Source organism: Physeter macrocephalus, chromosome 15, assembly GCF_002837175.3.
Source record: "Physeter macrocephalus isolate SW-GA chromosome 15, ASM283717v5, whole genome shotgun sequence".
Taxonomy (NCBI): domain Eukaryota; kingdom Metazoa; phylum Chordata; class Mammalia; order Artiodactyla; family Physeteridae; genus Physeter; species Physeter macrocephalus.
This window is the reverse complement of record NC_041228.1, coordinates 65,555,959-65,583,317: the sequence shown is the minus strand read 5'-3', so window position 1 is coordinate 65,583,317 and position 27,359 is coordinate 65,555,959. Positions and strand designations below refer to the sequence as shown.

The following is a 27,359-nucleotide window of genomic DNA, read 5'->3' as shown; positions in this document are numbered from 1 at the left end:
TGCTTCACACTCTCCCCTATACTTGTTGTCCAGTTGTTTTTAATTGAGCTAGTCTATTTCATTGTGGTTTTAATTTGCATTTCCCTGATGATTTATGATATTGAGCAGCTTTCCACGTGCTTATTGGCCATTTGCATATCTATTTTGTGTGAAGTATCTGTCTAAATCTTTCGAACATTTTTAAAATTTGGTTTCTTACTGTTAAGTTATAACTGGAGTTCTTCACATATTCTAGACACAAGTCTTCGGTATTATGAATATTTTCTTCCAGTCTGTGGCTTGCCTTTTCATTTTCTTAACAGTTTCTTTAGAAGAGCAGATGGCTTTGATTTTGATGAAGTCCAATTTATCAATTTTTTTCTTTTGTAGTTAGTGCTTTTTGTGTTCTAAGAAATACTTGCCTATCCCAAAGTTGGTATGATTTTGTCCTGTTTTCTTCTAAAGCTTTTATAGTTTCAGCTTTTATATTTAGGCCTGTGAGCCATTTCAAATGAAATTTTATGCAGATTATGAGGAAAAGGTCAAGAGGACAAAGTTCATTTTTTCTCATACAAATATTTATTGTTTTAACATCATCTGTTTGATCAGAAAGCAACTGACCATATACGTATGGGTATATTTGCAAGTTCTATTCTGTTCCATTGATCTATATGTCTGTCATTATGCCAACACCATGCTGTCTTTATAATAAAACCTGGAATCAGGTGGTGTAAGACCTCCTAGGTTGTTCTTCATTTTCAAAATAAATTCTAGCTATCCTAGGTCTTCTCATTTCCACAGCTTGTCAATTTATACATTTTTTTTGGCTCATTGCTGAGTGGGAAAAAAGTAGCTTGGCAAACAATATTAAAAACAGAGTCTCATTTTAGTTAAACCAAATCTATAAATAAAGGTACATAAAAGAAACTCAATGCATATATAAAAACATGTCAAAGAATTCTCTCTAACGGGTGAGTACAAGAGATTTTTTTCTTTTTACTGATCTGTATTTTCCAAAATTCGCAATTTTAAGGGAAAAGTTATAGGTAACTAATGGACATAAGCCCATCAATAACTTAAGTAGGGGGAAAAAAGAACGGATGCTCAGTCATCCTATTTCTTCGCCCTTTATCTCACAGGATCTGTAAATGCAAAACAAGGTACGAAATGATAAACTACAAACTATAGGTCTCCTTAGGAGAGAGGATTGTTGCGATAAGAATGAAGGAAAGACTTTTGCTTTTCATTTTATATACTTCTCTAATGTTTGTGTTGTTACAATGACCATATTTTATATATCTAAGAAAAATTAAAATATTCGTCAATAAAGATAAAATGTATTTATTAGTTGAACTGAAGCACTGATGAAAATATTATCCTAGAGAATGACTACCCAACTCTATGTCATTTAAATTATCAGTTAAAGAAAAGCCTTTTCTATATGTATAACTGAACACTTTGCTGTACACCTGAAACTAACACAACATGCTCCACTATAAAATAAAAATTTAAAAAAAAAAAAAAGAAGAAGAAGAAAAGAAAAGCCTTTGCTTGGCTAGGAATTGGCCTCTGGCATCAGGTGAGATAGCTGCTTCGGCAAATCCAAAATGAGTTCATCATATGTCCTTTGGAATCAGAAGCACCAGTAAATACTATTTCAGTAACCCCCCTAGGACAGCTAGAAATTAATGCTGAAGGCAAAAATAATGAGATTTAGAAGAAAAAAGGCAGTAATTCGACGTTGGAGATCATATTGTTAAACATAAACAACATCACAGGTGATTGCGCCATCGCTATTGGTACTCAGCCCACATTTTGTAATACTGATTCAGACTTAGGGATTGATCAGCAAATCAAGGTGAAACACTAACAGTAGTGATTCTTACACACCCAGGACAGTTCACAAACCTGCTCAAGTGTCAAACTACTTGAAGGTCATAGTACTCTCTGAGGAACTCTGCCCTTACAGAACAGCATTAAATGTCAATCCAGCTGACCCTTGAATGACACGGGGATTATGGGCGCAGATCCTCCACAGTAGAAATTCCACGTATAACTTACAGTCAGCCCTCCCTGCACACCGCTGGGTTCCTCGAGATCCACGGGTCCGCATCCACAGATTCAACCAACCACCGACCCCCCGCAGTACTGAAATCCACATAAAAATGGACATGCGCAGTTCAAACTCGAGTTGTTCAGGGCAATTGTATATCTAATTCCATCCTATAAACAAACCTTTGACTAAGAGAAGATAAAACCATATTACATACATGAAACATAGAATCTCTTGTGTTCATGAAGGAGCACTAGTGAATTAAGCATGAATTTGCCTGCTAATACCCATTTGCTCTTTTCACTTTCGCTTTATCACCTGCCGAGTATTGAGAGTCACCAAAAGCTTAAGGAGAAATCATGGGAGAAGAAATTCGAGATGAGAACATTCTACACATTCACTTATTTGGGAAAAAAAACAAAACCCTTCCACTCAGTTGTAGCAATGAAATACCTGAGGCCACAAGTACGCTGTGTGAATGCCATCTTTCCTTAACATAACAATAGTGGAGAGAGAGGGTGTATGAGCAGGAACAGGGCAGGAGCAGAATAGGTATTTCCAAACACAGAATGCAGTGACAGTTTTCCAATACTCATCAGAAGGCACACCACCACTTCCTATTTTAGGCATAAACACCCTCAAAATTTAAATAGGCCATTAGTTGGTCTCCTTCAGGGGGAGTAACCAATATTATCTAACATTTCTAACCTTTCTGAGCAGAACCCACAGTAAAAATATATTTTACACAGTGACTCAGTACATTCACACACACACACACACACACACACACGAGCATGTGTGCACAAGCGCCTACCTTTGGACCCACCTATACTTTGTGCAAATGCACTCTGAAATTTTTCTATTATAATCTCTAGTTTTGTTTTTACTCTGGTTATAACCCACTAAAGTGCTAACCCACTAATGGGTCATTAACCTACAGTTTGAAAAATCCTAATATAGAAGCAAGAAGGAAGGACATGAATAGATTTAACATCTTTGAACTGTTAGATTATGAAATAAATACAAATGCAACGTTATTTTAAAGTTCTATGGATGGATGGTACTTTACACTAAACTTCCATTAAAAAACAGACCAATGAAATTCAATTTTCATAGACACAGGTAGAATTTACTTGCCTTAAAAATATATTTTACACAGTGACTCAGTACATTCACACACACACACACACGAGCATGTGTGCACAAGCGCCTACCTTTGTACCCACCTATACTTTGTGCAAATGCACTCTGAAATTTTTCTATTATAATCTCTAGTTTTGTTTTTACTCTGGTTATAACCCACTAAAGTGCTAACCCACTAATGGGTCATTAACCTACAGTTTGAAAAATCCTAATATAGAAGCAAGAAGGAAGGACATGAATAGATTTAACATCTTTGAACTGTTAGATTATGAAATAAATACAAATGCAACGTTATTTTAAAGTTCTATGGATGGATGGTACTTTACACTAAACTTCCATAAAAAACAGACCAATGAAATTCAATTTTCATAGACACAGGTAGAATCTACTTGCCTTAGCCCAAGGTAGCAGTGCTACAGATAAACACAGCACTTATTTAACACTACTTCCCATCAAAATGTTATTCAGGTGTATCTTTCATCTTCAGTTAATGAACTCGAGGCCCAGGCTGGGAAAGAGCTGCCAGAAAAAGTCAATCTCAGAGTCACTGATGATGCAAGAGCTCAGCTGGCCTGCTCTTGACCCCTGAGCATCCCCCAAGCCTCAGCTAACACGGATGGCACATCACCATCAATCTAAATTTTGAAAAATATATATTGATTTTCCACAAATGATGATAATGGGTTTTTCTGCAATAAATGTGCTTATACAATGTTTTCTTCTATACACCACGACTGTGATCAACACAAAGAACAAAAAAGTGCTTTATGTATTTTTTTAAGACCTATTAGTTAATCCAGCTCCCTAATGAATCAAAATCCATACCAAGACATAACAAAAATGTCAAAGAATCACCTCTAATAATTCTTACATTGTGAATAACATGTACTCTTAAAGTCCTGATTACATGAAAATTTTTTTTAAAATCTATATTTTTTAAAGAAAACCTTATTTCCCACATATTAGAAATCTCCTACAATTTTAACACATTTCTTTGACATAATTTAAAAAGGAATAGTCTCATACAGTTAATTTAATTAGGCATAAATAAGTAAAAATTAAATACCTAGTGTGCTACATTTATTAGTAGTATCCAAAGTATCCACTAAAAAGGATTAAAATCTCTTAAAATTTTGCTTATCTTTGATCTGTTTGGCAATTTGAGCCATCTTTCTAATCGAAGTAGGTTGAACAGCTTTAAAAAAAACAAAAACCCTTTACCACATATTTTCAAATAAAATTATCTTTCATGCTACTGCCTGATGAACTAAAATTTTTAGTCTAAAATTCCAGGCACTGAATTGCAAAGAATGTTTCCCATTTCCATAGTACTGCAAGTAGAAATATGTAAATTAGTTCATGGGCAGAATCATTAATTTAGATAAAAAGTAAAAACACATTAACTGAACACCAAAAATGTGACAGTTCTTGCACAAAATCTAAGATGAGACAGCTGCTACCACTGGAGCTTATAAATCCAAATTAAATGGGCAAAAAGGCAGAGAATTTGAATTCTTCTGTTTTCCAAGGAAATAACAAGTCTGATAGTCAGTGCTCCAATCTCTAAACTAACAATGCTAAGTCTGACTCTCATTTCGCTGATATTGGCCTAATTATCAGAGCCAAAATCATAGCTGGGGTTTGGGTAGGAAGCAAAAATTCTGACCCAACTGAGAACCACAAGAGATCAAGTGAAATGGATTACCGCTGGTTATCTATTTCCTGGAAGATTTGGGTCAGTAACAACAGCCTTAACAGATACTGCTTACACCCTTTATCAACAGCCTTGAATAAAATAACCACAAACTAAATCTAAATAAGATCTAAATAATTACTTAGCAATGATTAAATATGCACACCGTCAAACATTCTTAAATATTATTTTAAATATTTTATATATCAGTTGTTGAAAATTTGACAGGGAAATCTGGCTCTAAGTTGAGAGAAACAGAATCATGTGTAAAATGAGAAGGGACACCAGCATTTTTGAACACCTACCCAACGCCATTATAATGTAGCAGATCAATGCATGTCTCTGCATAGTTGGCTGAAGTATCAATTGCATGCAAAATGAAATGGCGGGGCCGGGGGGGGGGGTGTGAGGGGCTGGAAGAAGTCCATCTTTTCAAGGGAGAGAGTTCAAAGCTTTCAGTAGACTCTCAAAGGGATCTGGCAACACAAAAAATAATTTCACTGATTTCTTACATAATCCTGAGGAGTTTATTATTACTTCAAAAATGAGGAAATGGAGACTCAACTAACTTAAAAAGCTTTCCCAAGGTCAACTTTTATTTTCCCAGTAAAATAAAAGCATATGAGAATGCAAGTTATTCTGGTTCCAAAGTCCCAGCTCTTTACCTCCTATGCTAAAAAATGACAACATAAGATGAAGAAACTGTTATTCAATCAACATTGCAAAGAGCAACCTGATGATGCCGACTTATAATAATAACAACAACAACAATAATAGTAAACACCTATTAACCCTAACTCTGTACTAGGCACGGCTGTTAGTGCCCCATTTTGTCTTCTCAATAAGAGAAGCAGATGGCAGACACATTACTGTGACCCTCACGTAGCTCCCAGGTGGCAGAGCTGGGTCCTCAGACTCTGCCCTTAACCGCTATGTGAGTGACCTTCATCTCATGAGGACCCGAGATTGAAGAATAAGGGTAGAAAATGGAAGAAGCCTTTTCCTAAATAAATTTCTTTCTAAGTAGTATTTTAGAAGATAATTATTATATGGTAATTCCTCCTTATTTTAGCTAAAATGCAATAGCATGTAAGCCTTAGTTAAATCAAAAATAGTTTAAGGAACAATTTTCTGGTTCCTAAGATTTGCATAAACTCAAAGCATTATCCCCATCTCCTATCTAGGAAATCTATCGTCTTTCACTATAATACTTAATTTGATGAGTACAGGAGAAATCCTATGTTTAGAAATGTTCATTCAACAGGTACAGCCTATGACAGGAGAATCAAAGTTCTCAAAATCCCTAAAAAAGACTTGTCAAGTGCTTTCACTCAAACTTTCTAAAGCCCTAGCAGAAGTATCCCTTTTCTATGAATGGGTCTGGACAAAAGCATTATTGCTTGATGTAGTCATCAGACCGCGTATCCTCTACATAGCTGTAGTTCATGTTATCACTGGTATTTTATCTGTTTCCACCACAATTCTACTTTACTGGGGACAGTCACTGGGAAAAATGAACCCCAAGGAAAAACGTCTTCTTCATGCCAACTAAAAATCTTTAAAAGTTACAAATTAAGGGCTTCCCTGGTGGCGCAGTTGTTGAGAGTCCGCCTGCCGATGCAGGGGACACGGGTTCGTGCCCCGGTTCGGGAAGATCCCACATGCCGCAGAGCGGCTAGGCCCGTGAGCCATGGCCGCTGAGCCTGCGCGTCCGGAGCCTGTGCTCCGCAACGGGAGAGGCCACAACAGTGAGAGGCCCGCGTACTGCGCCAAAAAAAAAAAAAAAAAAAAAAGTTACGTATTAAAATCAGCAACAAAACAGAGTAATTTGTCTTTATCCTCTACATAATACTCTGAGCAACTTAACTTTTGATTCTATCAATTACTTCCCTGTGATGCTTTAGTTATTAGCTTGCACATCAACTAAAACTTGAATAAAGATGACCAACTGCTGGTTACAGATTGAAATGCTGTCTTCTCACATTAAATTCCCCATCGAAGGATATAAAAGTGTCAATAATTATGAAGTTTGTATATAACTCACCAAGGTTCAAAAAAAGGCAGTTGGATTAGTTCTGTTTTGAATATGCAAACATGAGTACTCACCATACAGTTTGTGCCTTCTATACATAAGACAGGAAACAAATGCCAAGCAGGTTCTTAACGTGAGGGAAAAAAATGAAAAGTATCAGTAATGCCGTGAGTCAAGTGCAGCCTAAACTGAGCCGTAACTCACTACATGTGTAAAAGCTTTAAAATTATCTTTTGGTCTCAGTTTCTTTAGTAAAGTTACATGAATTACTTACCATTTACCTATACACTTCACATAACTTATTAAAATGAGGTCCTACTAGGTTCCACTAGGAATCAGTTTTAGGACAAGTTTAATTCTCTCTGTCCCCTCAAGACAAATTCTAATTCATTCTCTGCTCTCCTCCTCTTCAACTCCTCCCCCAAGTGTCCCCCCCAATACACACACACTTTAAGTTCCAAACGACACAACGCAAATAAGACTTATTTTCACAAGAATTTCACTTTCAAACTAATTTTTTTCATTCACTCAACAAATTCGTTACCATCTACAATGTGCTAGGCACTATGCTGGGCCAAAAAGACAAGGTCCCTGCCCTCTAGAGCTTAGACTGCAGCGTGATTATTAATCTAATGTCCACCTTCCCTGGACTACACGTCAGCTATTGGCACCCCTTTAGTAGCAAGGGGTTCACTCTGTGAGCCTAACAGCAATGTTCTACGATTACTCCACCACGAAGCAAAACATTTAGAAAACTGAAAAGCCCAAGATTTTGTTCCTTCAGTCAGCATTGGTTAATTCATATATTAACACATGAAATTCTGTTTTTTATAAAACTGCTTTATAGGATGGAATGATATGATCTGGGATTTGCTTCAAAATGGGGGAGGGGAGAGGTAAAGGTAACAGAGGAGTTGGTTCATAGGAAATCATTATATATTATTATTCTGTCCACTTTTACATAGGTTTAAACTTTTCCATAGTAAATTTTTTAACTGTAAAAGACCTTTAGCCAATACCAAAAAGAATTAATTTCAGGAATTTCAGGAAGCTGCACAGAAAGACAGCACATGAACAATGGGGGTATTTCATTGTACTTTATTTAATCCACCATGGGATCCTGAATCATAATCCTAATTATAAATAACAAGCTTCCACTGTTTCACACTGTTCATTTGTTAAACTGAAGGTAGTACTGCTAATCTCTCTCACTGAAAATATCCCAGGAGCCTGTGATAATGGAGAACCCTACCAAGGTACCAAGTTGGTGCTATAGAGACACTAATACTAATCATGGAAAAGTATTTTCATATTTTCTTTTCCCCCAGCCTCATAGATGATGAAATGGGGTTGTTATTGCAACACCATACAATTACCAAATGTAAAATAGTATTGTTTAAGTTATTCAAGCTTATAGAGGTAACAGCAGAAATGAAAAACTGAAGCTGAGTAATGAAGTACGTAGTATAGGGATCAAAGCTAGATGATTTTTTTTTTTTTTTTTTGAAAAACAAGTTTATTTTCTTTCATTTATTTATTTATTTTTGGCTGTGTTAGGTCTTCCTTTCTGCGCATGGGCTTTTAGTTGCGGCGAGTGGGGGCCACTCTTCATCGCGGTACGCGGGCCTCTCACTATCGCGGCCTCTCTTGTTGCGGCGCACAGGCTCCAGACGCGCAGGCTCAGTAGTTGTGGCTCACGGGCCTAGTTGCTCCGCGGAATGTGCGATCTTCGCAGACCAGGGCTCGAACCCGTGTCCCCTGCATTGGCAGGCAGATTCTCACCCACTGAGCCACCAGGGAAGCCCGATTTTTTACATATAACACAGTTTACTTGACATTTCTCAACCTCTGAAGCTCTCGTTTAGAGTCAACAGCTGGTCCAAATACCATACCGTTTAAGATCTCATGGCTATATTTAAATGTGACCATGACCACAACAAATAATATACGTAAAGGCATTTTACAGGCTGTAAAGCATTTAATCTATGTTTTCTCATTTGGTCTTCACAAAATCCTGTGAATTAGGTGAGTTACATGGGAATGTTTCTGAAAACTAAGAATCTGCCTATGCCTCCAACTATGGGAAGAGGAGCCAGAAGTGGTCCCAAGACATCTAAATCCAAATTCGTTTCACTTTCCATTATCCCAAGCTGCTACAGATGAAGGAGTTTATTATTTCCTTAAAGACACAAGACCTAAATACATACCAAAACATTAGAACACGAGATAAGCTATCAGTAGCCAAATGTGTGGTCTGGCTAGTAAGCACTGATGAAGACCAGGAAGGGAGAAAATCATCAATGGGCCAAGATACTGGGAAAGGGGTCTTAGAGTCAATGTCATGCAAGCCATAAAGAAGCCCACCTGACATGAGTAGCTCTATCTGCATAGAGCACTTTCGCAAACAAGAAACTTTCAAGTTTGTAACTGGATTGAAATAATAAGTCAACTGTCTAGAATAAAGGGTTGTAAAAGCATACGGTGAGGCATACATTTAAAATACATTTTTTTGCACAGCCAAGGAAACCATTAACAAAATGAAAAGGCAACCTACAGAATGGGAGAAAATATTTACAAATCGTACATCTGATAAAGGATTAATATCCAAATATATAATGAACTCATAACTCAACAGAAAAACAATCTGACTAAAAACTGGGCAGAGGAACTGAATAGACATTTTTCCAAAGACATACAAATGGCCAAAAGGTACATGAAAAGGTACTCAACATCACTAATCATCAAGGAAATGCAAATTAAAACCACAATGAGATGTTACTTCACACCTGTTAGAATGGCTGCCATCAAAAATACAAGGGATAACAAGTGTTGGTATGAACGTGGAGAAAAGAGAACCAACCCTTGTGCACTACTGGTGGGAATGTAAATTGGTGCAGCCACTACGGAAAACAGTATGAAGTTTCCCCAAAAAATTTAAAACGGAACTACCATATGATCTGGCAATTCCACCTCTGGGTATATATCTGAAGGAAATGAAATCACTACCTCAAAGACATTATCTGCACCCTGATGTTCATTGCAGCATTATGTACAAAAGCCAAAATGTGCAAACAACCTAAGGGCCCACGGACGGGGTAAATGAATTTTTTAAATGTGAGACAGACTGATAGGTAGGTAGATATATAGGCCCAATGGAATATTATATATTCCACTATCACATATATATATGACATATATACATATATGTCATATATATATATATAATTAAGCCATAAAAAAGAAGGAATTCCTGCCATTTACAACAACATGATGGAACCTGAGGGCATAATGCTAAGTGCAATAAGTCAGACAAAGACAAATACTGTATGATCTCACTTATATGTAGAATCTAAAAAAAATGAACTCATAGAAATAGAGAACAGACTGGTGGTTCTTGGGGGAGGGGCAGGGAGGGGTTCCGCCACAGGGGGAAATGGGTGAAGGTGGTCAAAAGATACAAACTTCCAGTTATAAGATAAATTCTGGGGATGTTATGTCTAGCATACTGACTATAGTTAACATTACTATATATTTGAAAGTTGCTGAGAATAAATCTTAAAAGTTCTCACCACAAGAAAAAAAAATTGTAAGTATGTGTGGTGATGGATGTTAACGAGACTAATTATAGTGATCATTTTGCAATATAGGCGTATATCAAATCATTATGTTGTACACCTTAAATTAATACCATAGTATGTGTCAATTATATCTCAATAAAACTGGAAAAAAATTTTAAATACACATTTTTTAGAATTTCAACAAGGAAGGAAAGGAACAAAGAAAGAGGTCTTGGTCCCGATGTGATAAAAGTCATGGAAGACCAGGGAACACAAATATTCCATGTTGGGGAGGCCTGAGTATTTGCCGCTCCAAGCCCGCCAACATTATCTAGAACACACATGCAGCTCCTTAGGTATTGTTCCTCATGAATTTGAGAATATGAAACAGGGAAGGAAGTTAACATATCTATTCTGAATGAAAATTACAGTTTATCTGTAAAAGTGAGTCTGAGCCAAGTCGAAGCATGGACGAATTTCTTTCTCAACATACCGAGTTAGCAAATTGGTGCACACCAACTGGTAAATTACTAAATGATATCACATGCTCCAGAAGGGTCACTACAACTGATTCAAAAAAAGCAGTGTGTCCCCCAGAGACTCATTTTCTCACCTTGATTCACTGTAGAATCAGCTGTGTTAATAATAATGCTTTGCAATTTTATATCACTTTTCCTGCTAAAAGCTCAAGTATGAGTTGATATGGCACATCACAAACTACACAGATGGTACTCCACGGTTTCCACAGCTCTGACTGAATAGCTCATTTGACTTACTAATAAATGTTCCTATTTGAAGATTAAAAACAAATATGAAAAATTAAGGAAAATGGGAGAGAGTAAATTTGCATATCTAATTCAGTGGCCCCCTAGCTGAAAAGGTAAACACTAAAGAGAGTACCCAGAGCATAAGGCAGTTCCTTCAGATCATAGTGCACTCATGTGTCTGCTTCCAGAAAAGTCCTGCCAAGCCACCAAGCTACTGGGAAATGAAGCGAGGACTAGGCAGTAAAGAGGTTGTGCTATTTCCTATGTGAATGTGCAACAGTCACACCTAAAAGGAAAAATTCTCTCCAAGGAGGAGCCAGACCTGCAAGTATCTCGTCCTTCTGTTTTAGCCCGTTAACCTGTAACTACTCACTGAACGTGGACACATGGTCAGAAGCTTGAAAAGAAGTGAAGCGACATATCAGCCTAAAGCATAACAGGGTTACTGAGACTTATAAAGCATATTTAACTGGACTCCTTCAAACCAAACATTTGTAAATGGCTACACTCTATATGGAGCGGTAGACTACAATCATCCTAGAACTTTCCTTTATGCTGTTCACAAATGCTCTGCTCATACTCTACTAATAAGAGAAGGCGTTTATTCCTTTGAACTTCATGAACAGAGCTTCTAAGTGTTCTTCACTGGCAACTCTATCTAACTACTTCATCTCTCCCTGTGGATCTGGAAATTCCCCATTAGGGAATTTAGCTATATAAAGTTTTACATCATCTCTGGGTAAATCATTGTACTCCACTTGTGTAGTAAATGTGGGCAAACACAACTAAATACAGGCATCCTCCATTATGATTTGCGAAATGTGAACTGATCCATGGAACAGACCAGATCTTGAAAAATTCTGAGGCAGCTTATCCCTATGAAAAACAAAACTATTACCAATGATCAGATTTAATGAAACTGTAAAATGGAGACCAGCGAGGTAGAGAGAGGCTACAGAGACTTGCTTTCCTTGGTGACTGAAGTGGTTTTGCAGCATCTACTTACAGAATTATATTCAAGCTCCAAGAAAAACAAACACCTGATTTTGGTGAATTATGTCCAACCATTCTTAGCAAGAGCTTCTTTTTTTTCTGATAAAACGACTGTATTTGAAGCCACAGTCTGAACTGGTCAAAAGTGACATTCAAGTCTTACGTAGTAATTTTCTCAAAAGAAAAGGGGTTTTAAATTATAATCAAAACCAGTCAAGTGATTCCAATATTGAGCTCCCATTAGATATTCCTGAGAAATCTAAGTTATCCCTTTGCAGAGAATACCACTGTCCACTTATTTCTAAGACCAGCACTTCGATATGTCAAGCAAACATTCAATCTCCCACGTTAATGAAATGTGAATTTTATGTATTTTATATTTCTGTTATCTTCAATATGATAATTAAAATGTTCTACCACCTCTGAGTAGTTTTAAAAATACTGCCCAAAATTTCTCCAAAACATAAGGAGCTTTAACTCTCTTGATTTAAATCACCCTCCTCTCAATCTCCTGCATAAAATAGCACTACCAGCTTGGAACCACATGGATTTAACAAGGACAAGAAAGTTGGCAGACCAACATTCAACTAGTCTTTGTCCTCTCTCCCCACCCCCGCCTGTTGAGAACCACTGAATTACTAGGGGCTAAAATGCTTTGTGATTATATCAATAATAATAATCATTCTGTAATCAGAGTAGTAGCCCATTTACTCTAAACGGTTGATAATTACAAGACAGTTTATAACATATCCTTACAGACTCTATAATACAGAGTGCTGTGTGACCCTTTGCATTTCTGGAACATGCATTAATTAATAAAGAAAGATGGTTAAAAAAAACTTGACCACAAATAATCTTGAATACCTAGGTGGTTCTAGTCTTCAGGGTTAACTTCCTAAATACTTCCTTGAATTATCCTCAATTTGCATTTAAAATAATCTACTCTGAACCACAATCCCAAAGAACTAATCAAGATCTATCAAACACCAATTACGGTCAAATACTGATCACTGAAGGAGACTCGAGAGTAATCATAACAACAACAGTGGACATTTAAGGAAACTGGGGCACAAGGTCACGCTTGTTCAAGCGATGAAGGTAGACCACAATCCAGGCAGTGTGGCTCTTAAGTGCTAGCCCCAACTGACCTCACAGAATGAAATAAATAAGTAAGTAAACCTCTTGCATTCAAGGAACTCCTCAGTTTGCTGGCAGGTAATATTAACAACCTCCAACAGAACATTCCACACATTTTTAGTGGATTCTCTAAGAAAGATTTTACAACCTTTCTTTCAAGACCATGGAAGATTTTATTTTATCCTTAAAACTGAAATGCCTTTTTCAAAAGACAAGACTGTGGCTGGTGCTACATAAAATGTCATTAGTTACTTCAGCGTGTGGTTTTCTTATCTTTCTGCTACTGAGAAACTTCTTAATGTGGAAGCGTGCGCTCAAATAGTACACACAGACTGACAAGGGACAGTCTTGCCTGGCCATCTCCACACTGTCACTAACACCCTACTTCTCAGGTTACTGAGACTCCTACTGGGAAGGAGGGTTCCCCACCTGCCTCAGGACCTACAACTGGACCTTCAAGTCTGGCTCCCCATCTTATCTATCAGGGTCACCTGAAGAGTCTCTTTAAAAAAGCAGACACCCACCCACACTTTTGAACATCACAATGAGACCTTGGAATTTCCATTTTGATAAGCGAGGTAGACTATTTGTGCACTCTGAAATTTGGACTAGAGACTTAGACTAAAAACTCTATCATCAGTGCTTCCAGCATATGAAAAGCAACACCTTTTAACAAAAAGCTGCCTTAATCTATAAAATGATCTGCTGAAGCAGCACCATTCTGGTGCTTTCAGAGAGAACTGTGTTAATGATTACCCATATCGTGAGCAGCTTTCAGGGCTAACTCCCTAGAAATGTTTCTGGTAAAACAAACAGTCCAAAAATATATGTCATTATCATTTAATCAAGAGTTCTACACAGTAAATACATGAATAGCAAAGAAAATAACAGAAAGAGGCCACTTTTTTTTCTCTCTTTGGTAAAAAAATAATTCTAGAATTTAAAGAAAAATTTTAGAAAGATTAACTAATGCCCTGCAATCCTCCTTAGTGATAAACAGAGAATCCTTTACCAGAAGATTTCTTTAAAATCACCTAATTCATTTTGGCTTCATTAATAATTAAACCTTCTATTTGATCCTCACCACTCTTTGAGGCAAACAACTATAATCCCCATTCAACAAAAACGGAAATTGGCACTCACACACATTAAATCACTTGCTCAAGGTGACAGGTCCAGCCACAGGCAGTATGTACTTCATCATTATTAAACTTATTTTTAAATCATACAAGATTTGCTCTTCTTTTAAAAAAAAGTCTATAAATTTTTATCAGAAAGTTCTTCTAAACATCTAACTAAAATCCCATCAGATATAGTTTAGGAACCATACCTTTTGTGGAACTAAAGAACTGCTGCTCATTATATCTCATATTGAATCACTTCATGTATCTCGAAAACAATAAATCCTCCTTCCACTCTTCTTTTAAAGGAAAGGACAGCAACACTTCAACTTAGCCTGTGACAGACGATGGTTGCCGAAGATGACCACATTTCTCATCCCACATGCTCTTCTTCTAATTCAACTTTTAACATACCTCCCGGGCTACCCTGGTGGCGCAAGTGGTTGAGAATCCGCCGGCCAATGCAGGGGACACGGGTTCGGGCCCTGGTCCGGGAAGATCCCACATGCCATGGAACAACTAAGCCCGTGAACCACACTACTGAGCCTGCGTTCTAGAGCCCGCGAGCCACAACTACTGAAGCCTGCGTGCCTAGAGCCTGTGCGCCACAACGAGAGAAGCCACCACGATAAGAAGCCCGCACACCGCAACAAAGAGCAGCCCCCACTCACTGCAACTAGAGAAAGCCTGCACGCAGCAACGAATATCCAACACAGTCAAAAATAAATTAAAAAAAAAAAAATTCCTCCCAAGGAGAGCTGGGATCTGGGGAGGCTTGTGACTAAAGCCTAAGTGACTCTACGTGACTTCTGAGGTTAAGTCATCAGAGGAGATACAGCTTCCTTGGAACTCACTCTTTGAACCCCAGCCGCCATGCTGTTAGGAAGCCCAAGGAGATGCAAAGAGGCCATAAGTAGGTGTTCTAGCCTATAACTTAGCTGAGGTCCCAGCTAACAGCCTACATCAAACACCAGGCATGTAAGCGAGCAAGCCTTCAACTGATTCCAGTGCTGAGCCATTGACTCAGTCCTGGATCTGAGTCTTCCAAGCTGAGACACAGGACATCACGCAGTAGATAAACTGTGTCCATCATGCCTTTTCCCAACTTGACCACAACATTTGTGGGCAGAATGCCACCAAGTTTCGGCTGGTATATTATGCAGCAACAGTAAACAAAACTCTCTAATTCAGAACACAAGCAAGAAATGAAAAGGAGACAAAGAATAAAAAAGTTTTTTTCTGAAGGCTCAAATAAATATCCCCAGTTCTGTGCTCTAAAGATTACTCACTCTACTGATAAGAGTCTGTCAGATTCTCACGCAGATCTTACTAAAAGTGCATATAAAATAAGAGGAATTAGAAACATACTATATAATATTTTCTATCTTCACCCTAAGCACGTCTCTCTTTAGAATGCCTTTTCTCCTCTCTGATGAAATCTCCATGAGCCCTTGAGGTTCAAATCAACAGTACAGCAGCTTTCCTCATTTCATAAAATGAACTGTTTGCTTCTATAAAATGTCTGTCCAGCTCTTCTAATACAATTTTCTATTCTAAAGCATATATTGTACTGTAATTACTTGTCCACATGTCTCTTTCCTTCCCTAAACTGGGAGACCTTAGAGGATAGGGCCTGTTTCTTTTTTAACCTTTGTGTTCCCAACTCCAAACCCACGGCAGGTAAAGTGCAGAAAATCAGTAAGGAGAAAACGGACTGTTATTTAAATTTAAAAAAAATTTTTTTAAACATACACACAGATACACAAAAAGTAACATCCAGTGAACAGACAGAAAAAGGCAAGTCTAGCAGTTAAGCTAGAGCTTGGTAGTGAGGGGTCTATGGTTTACAGTGACTTAGTGGAGAGACAAACAGATCAACATCTTAAAAGATCTCATGGACACTAAGTGAATTTTAGCCCAAGTCAGTTTAGTAAATAAGGAAATACTACACATTTTTAAAGTATCTTCTCCTAAATGACTAATGTTAAATTTTGAGGTGCTCAAAGGAATAAAAACCAGAACCAGAAAAATCAGATACATGAGACCTCATGTGCTGAATGTTTTGTATAGCCACTCTTTCACAGTAATACGACTTTCTTTATATTATTTTTGCCCACTCCCACCCCCTACCCTGCCCACCTGTCCTTAATGTCCCTGTTTGGTTACATTTCAGAACTCCGAAGTACTTTCCTCCCAGTTGACCCAAACTGCTATCGTATCTGTTTGGGACGTAGCACAGAGCCACTGAGAAACAACCACAGTACTGTCTGTCCAACCCTCTCCAACAGGCCAAAGTTTTTTTTTTTCCTTTTGTTTTTAATTTAGTTTGGTTTATTTTAATAAGCTCTTCAAGCACCTTCTGCAAGCTTGAGCAAAGACATTCATTAATATATTTCTTTTAAACCACACTAATGTATTATCTTTTTTATTAATTGAAGTACAGTTGATTTACAATGGTTCCACCACCAACACTGGTTTTTAAAAAAAGCAGTACAATACTCATAAAATGGCAAGAACAAGGAGGATATCCCTTAGTATGTCTGTTAAGGCATTTCAGAAAAGTTTTGCAAAAAAACAAAAATCAGAAAATGGGATTTCTGAGTCATTTAAATTCTAGTCCCTTCAAAACTGCCCTGATTTGTTAATTAAAAAGGCCTACGTACAGTCCCACTTTTCTTCCCATTGTTGACATCTCTCATGTGTCTCCTAAGCTGCCACACTCCAAAAAACCCCAGGAAACTATTGTCTCTATAATGTTACTCCAAAGAAGTGTTTGATATAAAAGCTTTCTATTTAGCCAAGGGTGCTATGAAATTAATGTCTCAATCTCAACCCCCCTCCTGTTCCTAAAACAGAAATCTACTACTTCCTAGGAGGAAAAAAGTCCCCAAACTCTCTGACTGTAAGCGTTCTCAAAGGCGGGCATTACCTCTGTGTTTGCACCTCTCACGGCGTTACTTTTATGAATCTCCTTGTGATGCGTTTGTAGAAAGTATGTCTAGGCCCCAACCTACAGAGACTTCAGAAGGTGCAATGCCAAGGAAACAGTCTAAGATGCTACTATCTCAAGCAGTAAGTTCTCAACAGTTATGCTCTTCTTTAGCCCCGATCAAATCCATTAACATATTTAACAATTTAATTTCTTAGCACTTCTGGAGAAACTGAAGTCTAAAAACTGAAAAGGCTGGTTGCACAACAATGTGAATGCACTTAACATTACTGAACTGCACACTTAAAAATGGGTAAGATGGTAAATTTTATATGAATTTTATCACAATTAAAATTTTTAATTAAAAAAAATAAACACTTTTAAAAAAGCCAACATCTAAAGAACCACAAAACCAACCAACAAAAACTAGGGGAATTACTGAGTATTAACAGAGACTACAGAACCAAATGCAATGGAGGAGCTTGATTAGATCCTGGTTTGAAGCCCACAGCTGTAACAGTTTGGAGGTAACAGGGAAAATTGAAAGAAGGCAGTTGATACTTGATATAAGTTTTCTTAGGTTTAAAACAAAATTTTATTAGGTTTAATAGTTGTATTGTATGTTATTACCTAAGTAATGCCTTTATTTTACAGCGACGTGCTTTATGAATAAAGGGTCACCTGTAACTTACTTCCAAATAGTTCACCACACACACACATACATACACATGTACACAAACACACACACACACAGAGGGGAAAGAGGGAGAAAGAAAAAGCACACACAACACTGAAATAGCTGTTATTTAACCACCTGTTCTACCACATTATGGAAGTATCACAGGAGCTAAGAAAAAGAGAGACATAGGACACTGCCCTTCCCCAAGCCCCACCCTGCTTGTCCACTGGGGTTGTATACCGTTTCTTCTACTTAATATATAATTGGTTGATGAAAGAATCTGAACAGATGACAGACAGATCACATTCTGACTTATTCTGCAAATAAAATGACTCCACAACGTAAAAAAATTACTGTTTAAGTAGAGATTTGGGAAGAAAGTTGAGAATACTTTTCCAGGTCTTGTCACAAGTATATATTAATGCATGGCCTGTGGGGGCTTCGTTCTTTTGATAGCTGTAGAATTTCATTACTTATCTATTGAGACATCAACCCTTCAAGTGATGCTTTCATTCTCTTTTTGATCACTTCTTCAACGGAAGTATTTAAGTGCCGACCCTACACTTTGCGTTTGGTTTTATTACCTTTCCAGAACTACTGAATTTCCCCAAGGTTTTCTTTACCTTTTTTCTCCTCTTTCTGCTATAAACCGAGATTATTAATCCCTCTTGCCAGTACAGTGTCAAAATGTTCTGCAGGGGAAAAGTTAGTAAGCCTGGGCGCAGAAAATATTCAGTTTTACTGAGGCAACAACGCCAAAAATGTAAGTCTTTATTGTTTCATGATTCGAAGGTAAGTGGACTTCCTTCTTGTTCTACAGAAAATTTTTTTGTAAAATCTGTAATCAATGTAATAAGCAACTAATAACCTTTGGATATTGTTGGATTTCATCTCTCTTTTTGTTTTGATTGTACACTTTAATGTTAACTGAGATCAATACTATGAACCCCCAGCAAATTGAGTTTTATTATCAAAGAACTGCTTCTTAAATTTTAGACTAACTCATTAGTTTTCTCTAGGCAAATCAAAGAGCATGAGCTTGTGTGGTCAACACATGTTCACAGCAGGCCAGGAATAACAGACTAACAGGTACAAAGGCTCATGCAAAGAGTAGAAATGGGGGAAACGGCTTTGTAGCAGACCCATCTAGTAAGCGTCTGGGAATGTCATTCTGTAGTGAGTGGGGGGACTTATATTATTATAAAAGGGATATTTTGGAAAGATCAGTCTATTAATGACTTACAGTACAGAAGGAGAATTTAAGTCAGCCCAAAATACAGTTTAAAAAGGAAGGACTTTAAGCTGTTCTGTATACTATTTGGGAGGAGAGGGAAAATGAATGAAAAAATACATATATGGGTCTTCCCTGGTGGCACAGTGGTTAAGAATCCGCCTGCCAATGCAGGGGACACGGGTTCGAGCCCTGGTCCAGGAAGATCCCACACGCCGCGGAGCAGCTAACCCCATGCACCACAACTGCTGAGCCTGTGCTCTAGAGCCCGTGTGCCACAACTACTGAGCCCGCGTGCCACAGCTACTGAAGCCCGAGTGCCTAGAGCCCGTGCTCCGCAACAAGAGAAGCCACCACAATGAGAAGCCCGCGCACCTCAATGAAGACCCAATGCAGCCAAAGATAAATAAATAAAACAAATTTATTTTTAAAAATACATATATGTGTATACATATACACACACACAGACATATAGACTCCATCCTTACTATTTCCTCCAATTTTAGCAAACCCATAAGAAAACAGGTACCATTCCCTGTTGTACCTGTATCATTCAGACGATAAGCTAGTGCGTATAATCATTTTAAGCATATTTATAGAACACAACAGAAATTTTAATGCCAGATTTGTCAAAGCAGTTTATTGGATGGTTTTTCTCCTTGATGTTAAACTCCAAACAATGTGTATCAAAACTTGTAATGTGTTTTACTAACATGTTATGGCCCTCCGTTTATTCATTTAAACCTACCTCAAAAAGTCTGTGTAAGTTGCCTATTCCACTTAAAGTAACAAGTACTGTAAGTTGACTACTTGGCTTGATCAAGCTGATAAACTAATATAATAGTCCATCCTTAAAAATCTTTCAAGCTACAGGGGCATGTATTTGCTACTCTGGATTTACTCTATTAATTTACAGATTTCATTAATTTACAGATTTCAAGCAAGGCTACTCTTTTGCATTGATATTTTCATTCTGCATGGTCCTAACCTCTTTAGCCTGGACTCAATGCAGCAACTCCTCTATGGGTCGCCCCCAGTTTCTTTCTGAACGCCTTTCCTTTTCTTTTTCCTCATTATACACTCAATCCCTTTCTCCAAGAGAGTAAACATCTATGAACCACTGAGGCAGGCCCAGAAAACCTGGGATGAGGCTGCTAGAGACACCTGAACCTCACTGGGAAATTTCTTGAGTAGGGAATGAAGAGGGCCTCCATAACCAGGAAACCCCTCTCTATCCCTCGGTGCAAAGGCACTGGCTTCCCTCACTCATCTGAGGGTCAGGCCAGGTGAAGGCAAGGAGCTCGGCCTCTGAAAGTCACAAGCCCCAGAAGGCCTTCGCTTGCCCTACCTGGTCTTTACCTGCTATTGGGTGAAGGAGTCCCCTCACTTCTCACCTGAAAGGGGGAAGAGAATCCCCCAGATGCTCAGTCTGGTAATACAGAGCACTGGGGTGGAAGGGCTGCGGGGCTCCGTGGTGCCTGAAGGGAGCGGGCCATCAGAACCACCGACCTGGTCCAGAATTAAGGATGCAGTTCATCAGAAGACTCTACACACGGGAGCTGGCCGGCTCCTGGTGCGAGATCAGGATGCAGACAACTACCGTGAAGGAGAGCTTCTGGGGCCTCAATGCCCTGGGACCAGCTCTACCTACCACAGGCTCTCCCTTCTCTCCCCACCACAGGGTCCGGGCCTGCCTCCAGTGACCGTGAGAAGAGGCAGGGAGCAGCCGAGGACCTCTCCTACAGGGGTCCCAGCTGGCCCTGCGGCCTGCACCGCACACAGGCCCAGGCCATATGCGCCCAGTCCAGCTCCATCCTGCCCCAGCCTTCACTCACCTCGAGCCAGCAAACCTGGGCTTCCCTCGTCTCCTGACTCTCTTTTCTCCTGAATGCTTTTTCTCAAAGTGAGATATTTACTATCACGATGAGGTCATCAATGATTACAAGACTGCTGCTGTTACGATGTGAGTGCCCTTTACCCAGAGAAGTCAAACGCTCCAGTTTTGTTTTCTAATGTCCTTCAATGTCCAGGCATTCTGTTGACTTTTGTCGCTGTCAGATGTCACTGTCAATATGTTCAGGACACAGTGAATATCATGTCATTTTCTTGTGCTATACTTAACAGCTTAAAGCCTTTAATTTATTAAAATTCTTAACTGTACACACCTCTTGTTTAAAATACAAGGTAGTACAGCATAAATAGATCTTTATATAACTTCCAGTCCCACCTATGTTCCAACTAGATTTTACTTATACTTACTATCTGTTTATTTAGAAAAGACTCTGGTGGTGCTAGAATACAATAAAATGACATTTCTTAATGGAATAAATATTTCTATACCACACTTTTACAGAAAAATCTTAAGGAATCAAAATATTCATACATCTTACTTAAAACAGCAATAAGAACACTACACGAGGGCTTCCCTGGTGGCACAGTGGTTGAGAGTCCGCCTGCCAGTGCGGGGGACACGGGTTCGTGCCCCGGTCTGGGAAGATCCCACATGCCGCGGAGCGGCTGGGCCCGTGAGCCATGGCCGCTGAGCCTGCGCGTCCGGAGCCTGTGCTCCACAACAGGAGAGGCCACAGCAGTGAGAGGCCCGCATACCACAAAAAAAAAAGAACACTACACGAGTCTCAAGACAGAAATACAGAAAGTGAAAACACAGTACACTACCAGAAACTCCAAAGAGGTGGGCATTACTAAGGCTTTAGGAATTGGTTAAAATTTTCACCCATCTTAAATCATCTTAGTATTTCCAACTTATAACCATTTTGACCACTTGAATCTAATGAACACTTTCAAGACATCTAACATGATAGAGTCTGTAACAATATCCTTAAACAGGGAAGAAACAGAATACACCAAAGCTAGGGAACGTAATCCTCAATACTATTAGACAACAGAGGCTCAGTACCTCTGGTCAGCTGGACCACAACCTTGTGCAGCAACTAACTTCCAACAACAAATCAGCCAGTTACTGCGCCAGCCTGTTACATGATCTGTCCTCAACCTAACGGCTTCCTTAACAAATAGCCAGCTTCTTCACCAAGTGCTGTGAGCAGAGCAAATCTGTTAGATAAAGAGGAAAACTGCAGATCATGATCAGACACGAAATACTTAACGAAAAACTAATGACAGTAACACACTCCCCCATAATCTTGATTGTGTTGCTTCACTGCCACCCATCTTCCATCTTCAACTTTGGGGGGGCGGGAAACAACCCAGCAACAACAACCGAGAAAGCCAGGGAAGAAGGATAAAAGGAGGCAGAGAAAAGTCTACAAAGATTTATACCCAACTGAGGCCGTCCAAAGTTGTGCTATTATTTATCACTCCATCCTCACTTCGAAGGCCCGGTCTCCAAGCACAGCACACCAGACCCGATGTCCACAACAGGCCGCAGGCACAAGGTAGCAGGTACAGGACACAGAATCGCCTCCAGGACCCGCAGGCCCCCACTGCCCAGCTCCCTAACTATCACAACCAGCTTCTGTAATGTCAAGAAATGCTGTTATGTTAAATTGGTAGAAATTCATACACTTCTGACACGGAGATTTTTTTTAGTCAGGAACTTCCATATTCCTTATCTAGGAATCAAAAATACCTGTGAAAGAATTCGCCACCTATGTTCCAACAATAACCAGAGGTGATTACCTAACAAACATATTTATGAAAAAAAATCTATTTTTAAATATATGCATACAAGCACATTAAAAATGTATGTTTAAAAATGTTATCCAAGTAACTATCTAAATTTTTCCATTTAGTTTGACTCTAGAAATGACTCAAGGAAAGCTGTAGGTTCCTCTAAAATATGCAATTCAATGTTCAATTTACATTTTGACAATAACTGGAAAGCTTTTCATTATTAAGCATATTAACAAGAGAATTAGAAGTGTTAAGCTAAATTAATATTAAATATTCCTACAAATGCTACTGTACCACCCAAGGTGGTAAGGTAAGGCAAGTCATTTCGTCTTTGATTCCTGAGCTGATTTGGTAAGTGGGAACAATCTGCCAGAAAAGACCATCCTCATTGAGACGGGTGCTTTTGCAGGGACAGAAATCAGTCAGCAACAACAGGAACTCCCAGAACCCCCTCACACCCTGCAAGCCTTGGAAGATGTGGGATCACATTTCCTGTGGACCCACTAAATGAATAACAGAAAATACCATGCCTTATATTTTCATCTCTGACAACAGGGCTCCAGACCCGGCAGCTGGAACACTAAAAGCAGTGCACTGGTGACCCCCACACGTGCACAGGTGAAAGAGTTCCCTGAAAGCTCTCCCCGCTCCCTGCAAACAACTGAGCAGACAGAAGAATTCCACAAATAGCAGAGCAGAAGTCAGATGACTGAATATATTACCAGCCTCCTTTGGGGACTACAATATCTCAACACCGACTCACCCATGCTACACGGGTTGCAAAAAAAACCTGCAAAACATACATCACACAATTACCACCTAACGGTTAAACGTGCTAGAATTAAATATACATTAAAGGAACGAGAAGCCGAATATCTATACCAGTGCTTCATTGGTCCTAAACCTCTATCTAGAGGGCTCTCTCCATCTCTTTTCTACCTCTCACCCACAATGGAGTTTTCTCAAGCTTATTTTCTGAGCTTCTGATTGTGAGAAACAATAGGCAACTTGAATGTGCTTTTTCAAAATACACTCCTACCCCTTTTCCCTTTCCCTCTCCCTAGTGGAGAATGACAGATCTGTGTTATCTCCACAAAGCACTGGATGGGACACATCCACATGAGGCTGCGAGGAAGTACGGCCGACCGACCATCTAACAAGAACACAAGTTAGGAAGGCAGGGCTAAGGGGCAACGTTGGCCTGGATGCAAATTCCTGTCCAGCACTCGGGCTGTGTGACCTTTGGCAAGTTATGTGACAGCTCTGCGCCTCCACTTCCTGAACTGTGAAAGAGGAATGACAACAAGAGCGCCTCCCTCACTGCCTTACAGTGAGACCCAGACAGGAGTGTATAGCAAGGGCACCTTATTAGCCCGGCACCAGATTTTGAGTGAGCACTCAGTAAAGGTTACCTGTTTTGACTTCATCCATTATCATTCTTACTTTTTGAAAATTAAAAGACAAGAAAGAATCCTGCAATTTAGGAACTGTTAAATTCTGGGCCGATGACTAAAAGATCTGGAGACTGCTTATAGATCTTAAGATAAGTATCGACTGTCCAGGTATAGGCTTGCCTTGAGGCAAGGGTTTGGGAGACACAGGCCTACAGAATTTGAAGGACTGGAGCTATTCAAACCGATTCATCCTTTTTAAAAACCAAACAACCAGACTGAGAGCCTTCTAACGACCTGCAAACATTTGCTTTATCAGATCCCGACCAGGGAGACATTCTCAGACTCACCATTCCCTCTGATACTTATGATTTGTCTCGCCACTCATTGGTCAAGGTTAATTTTTTCCCCCGAAGTTTTGCTCAGAGGCACGACTTAATCCCCTTTGGGCTTCAGCTCCTCCTGGAAAATGAAGGTAACCTCTACTTCACAGGATTGTGGCAAGAATGAGGGAATGGAGCATGCCTCAAAGAGCCCCTAATAGGCTGTTGGCACTCAGTGACGGCTGCTCTTATCATTTCAGTTGTTCTGTTGCTGTTCTCCCAATGCAGACATTTTAGTCAAGAGCAAGAATGAGTTACGTCTAGAAAAACTGACAGCCACAGCAGAATACCTGTGAATGGCTGTGCAAGGGAGTTTTCCATCCTTTACAAACCTACAGTGGTAAGGCCCAGGATATGTTAGCCTCAAAAGCAGCAACAAGGCACAGACAATCCATAGAAATCAGAGGTCACTGACTGCCCTGTCACCTTCACCCAACGATAGGTTGCCACCCGGACCACACATAACATGATTTCAGGGGAAATAAAAACAAAACTAATTATAAATATTCATACCTTCATTAAACGAAATCTATTTAATCATAAGCTAATCAGTCAGGGGGACGTTTAACAACCTTTTTATTATAAACATTACAATCCTATTTTCAGGGGGGGAAAAAACCCAAACCCAAATCAAAGCAGAATTATCTAGCTTATATAATTAAAATTAACACATTAAAAGAAAAGATCTTTAGTATGAAAGCAAATTGAAAATTAAGGTGGACACATCCCTTTCCACCCCTCCCCCACCAAAAACAATCATCACCCACTGTGTGTTCCCCCTTTAATCACGGGATTTGCAATGGATGGTTTATACTATAAAAGTAAACTGCCAAAGCGGAGACACTCAAAACTCAACAAATAACTGAACAAACAAATGAAACAATGGTTAAATGAGGCAAGGATGCAAAAACAAGATCTAAAAAGCCCAAAATGAGAGTTAACCTGGCCATGGGGAACTCCATCAGGAACTCTTAACAGTTCACAATTGGCTGCCTAAAAACACAAATTCTGACAGAATTAACATGCTAACTTCAATTCTCCATGCATCTATCAATTGACACCCAAAGTAAAAATTGTTTTTTCTTTCAGAACCTTTAAGTATTAATAACTATTTAATTACTGCTAATAATGTCTACCTATAAGTAGCTCTCCTCTCTTACTTTCTTAAAATTAAGATTCTATGTCCAAAAGCCTCAAAAGCAGGTAAGTCAAACACTGCCATAGGTTCGCTGCTTATTTAATTCTTCTCTAGAAATTTCCAACTAGAGAAACAACTGAAAAGTGTCCTAGAGTCAATGTTTCCACAATTGCATTATGTCATCACAGCCACTGGAAGCCAGAAATGTGGTCACTGATGAACATTTCATAGGATAAACACATAAAACCTTTGCGCTAAGAGCCAGGAGGATTATGATTTAACTGCAGACCATGTAGTCGTTTAATTTCAGATACCTTCCTAGCACAACCTTTAAGATTTCCACTTTTTCATAATCACCCTCGCCTCAGTTTTGTAACAGCTAGGAAAACTACATACGCTTCGAAAATATCCACAAAAGTCACATTCTCACCTCTGTTCAGAAATTAGTATCTAGAATCCATAAAGTATGTGTTTTCTTTATACTGTCTGAACTGAGGGCCTATGACACTAAAACCGTATTGTACGGCTTTTCCAGACATTACTTTTAATACACTTTAAAGAGTCATATGACATAATATTCTTTCTACAGTTAACAATTCATAAACCCTTCTACAAGCCTGTAAAAAACAAAAAAGGAAATAAACACAAATGCCAAAATCTTTTTTATTTAGAAAACAAGGCATAGAGGTAAAATTAGCCTGCAATACAAAAGTGTATTAAAAAACTGAGTAAGGGGTTTGTTCTGTTTCCCTTAAATGGTTTTCATTATTACTATGTAAACATAGTCTGATTATTTCATTGGGGGAAAGATCCTGATTCGCTGCTCATTTTATGATTTACTGCAATAAAAGACCAACACCTTAAAGCAACTGACTTATTTTCTCCCTCCTATTCTCTTAATTTAAAATTGATGGAGCATGTAATAACATAAATTACCAAACAAAACTATAAACACAAAACACTGAAAAGCTAACAATTTCTTAAATAGCAGTTCTGCTATAAAAATAGTGAAGCATTAATTATGCATTTTTATATAATAATTTCATTTTTATATAATAATTTCAATGACATAATAATGGTCAAAATATCAAATGAGGACACACTGTGCATTTCAGAAAACTAATCTTCTAGAAAAATTGTTTAAAGAGCCCCCCCTTTGTTTTGGTACCCAACATCCTAATAGCTGCTTAAAAGCATCCCTTTTAAACTCAATTCAACACAAACGATTTTTCCTAAGAAATCCAAGCTGTCAACTTATGGGTCACATTTCAACCTGATGTGATTTGAAACAGCTAAGGTACTGAATCCTTAAATATAGGGTGTGTAATGAAAGCACTGTTCATAGGTCCTTGCTTCTGAGGCTTGCAAAGCTTTAATAAGATACAACTAAAGATAAAGCCAACCAAGGAGCACTGCCCCTTTATGCGCTCACACCGCAGCCCAAGTTCCCCTCTGATCTTTACATTTTAGGTTTCTAGTAAA

At 38.7% G+C, this 27,359-nt stretch overlaps 1 protein-coding gene across 7 annotated transcripts in view; it reads right to left on the bottom strand.

Annotated features, from left to right (window-relative positions):
• Positions 1-27,359, bottom strand: part of NCOA2 (nuclear receptor coactivator 2) — a 279,465-nt gene that overhangs the window by 248,052 nt on the left and 4,054 nt on the right. For 2 of the 7 annotated variants that reach the window (XM_028500696.2, XM_055091266.1), the window contains exon 2: positions 6,975-7,027. The exons of the other annotated variants lie outside the window; for them this stretch is intronic. The gene's annotated coding sequence lies outside the window, so the exon portion shown is untranslated. The remainder of the gene's footprint in view (positions 1-6,974; positions 7,028-27,359) is intronic. 7 annotated transcript variants of the gene reach the window in all.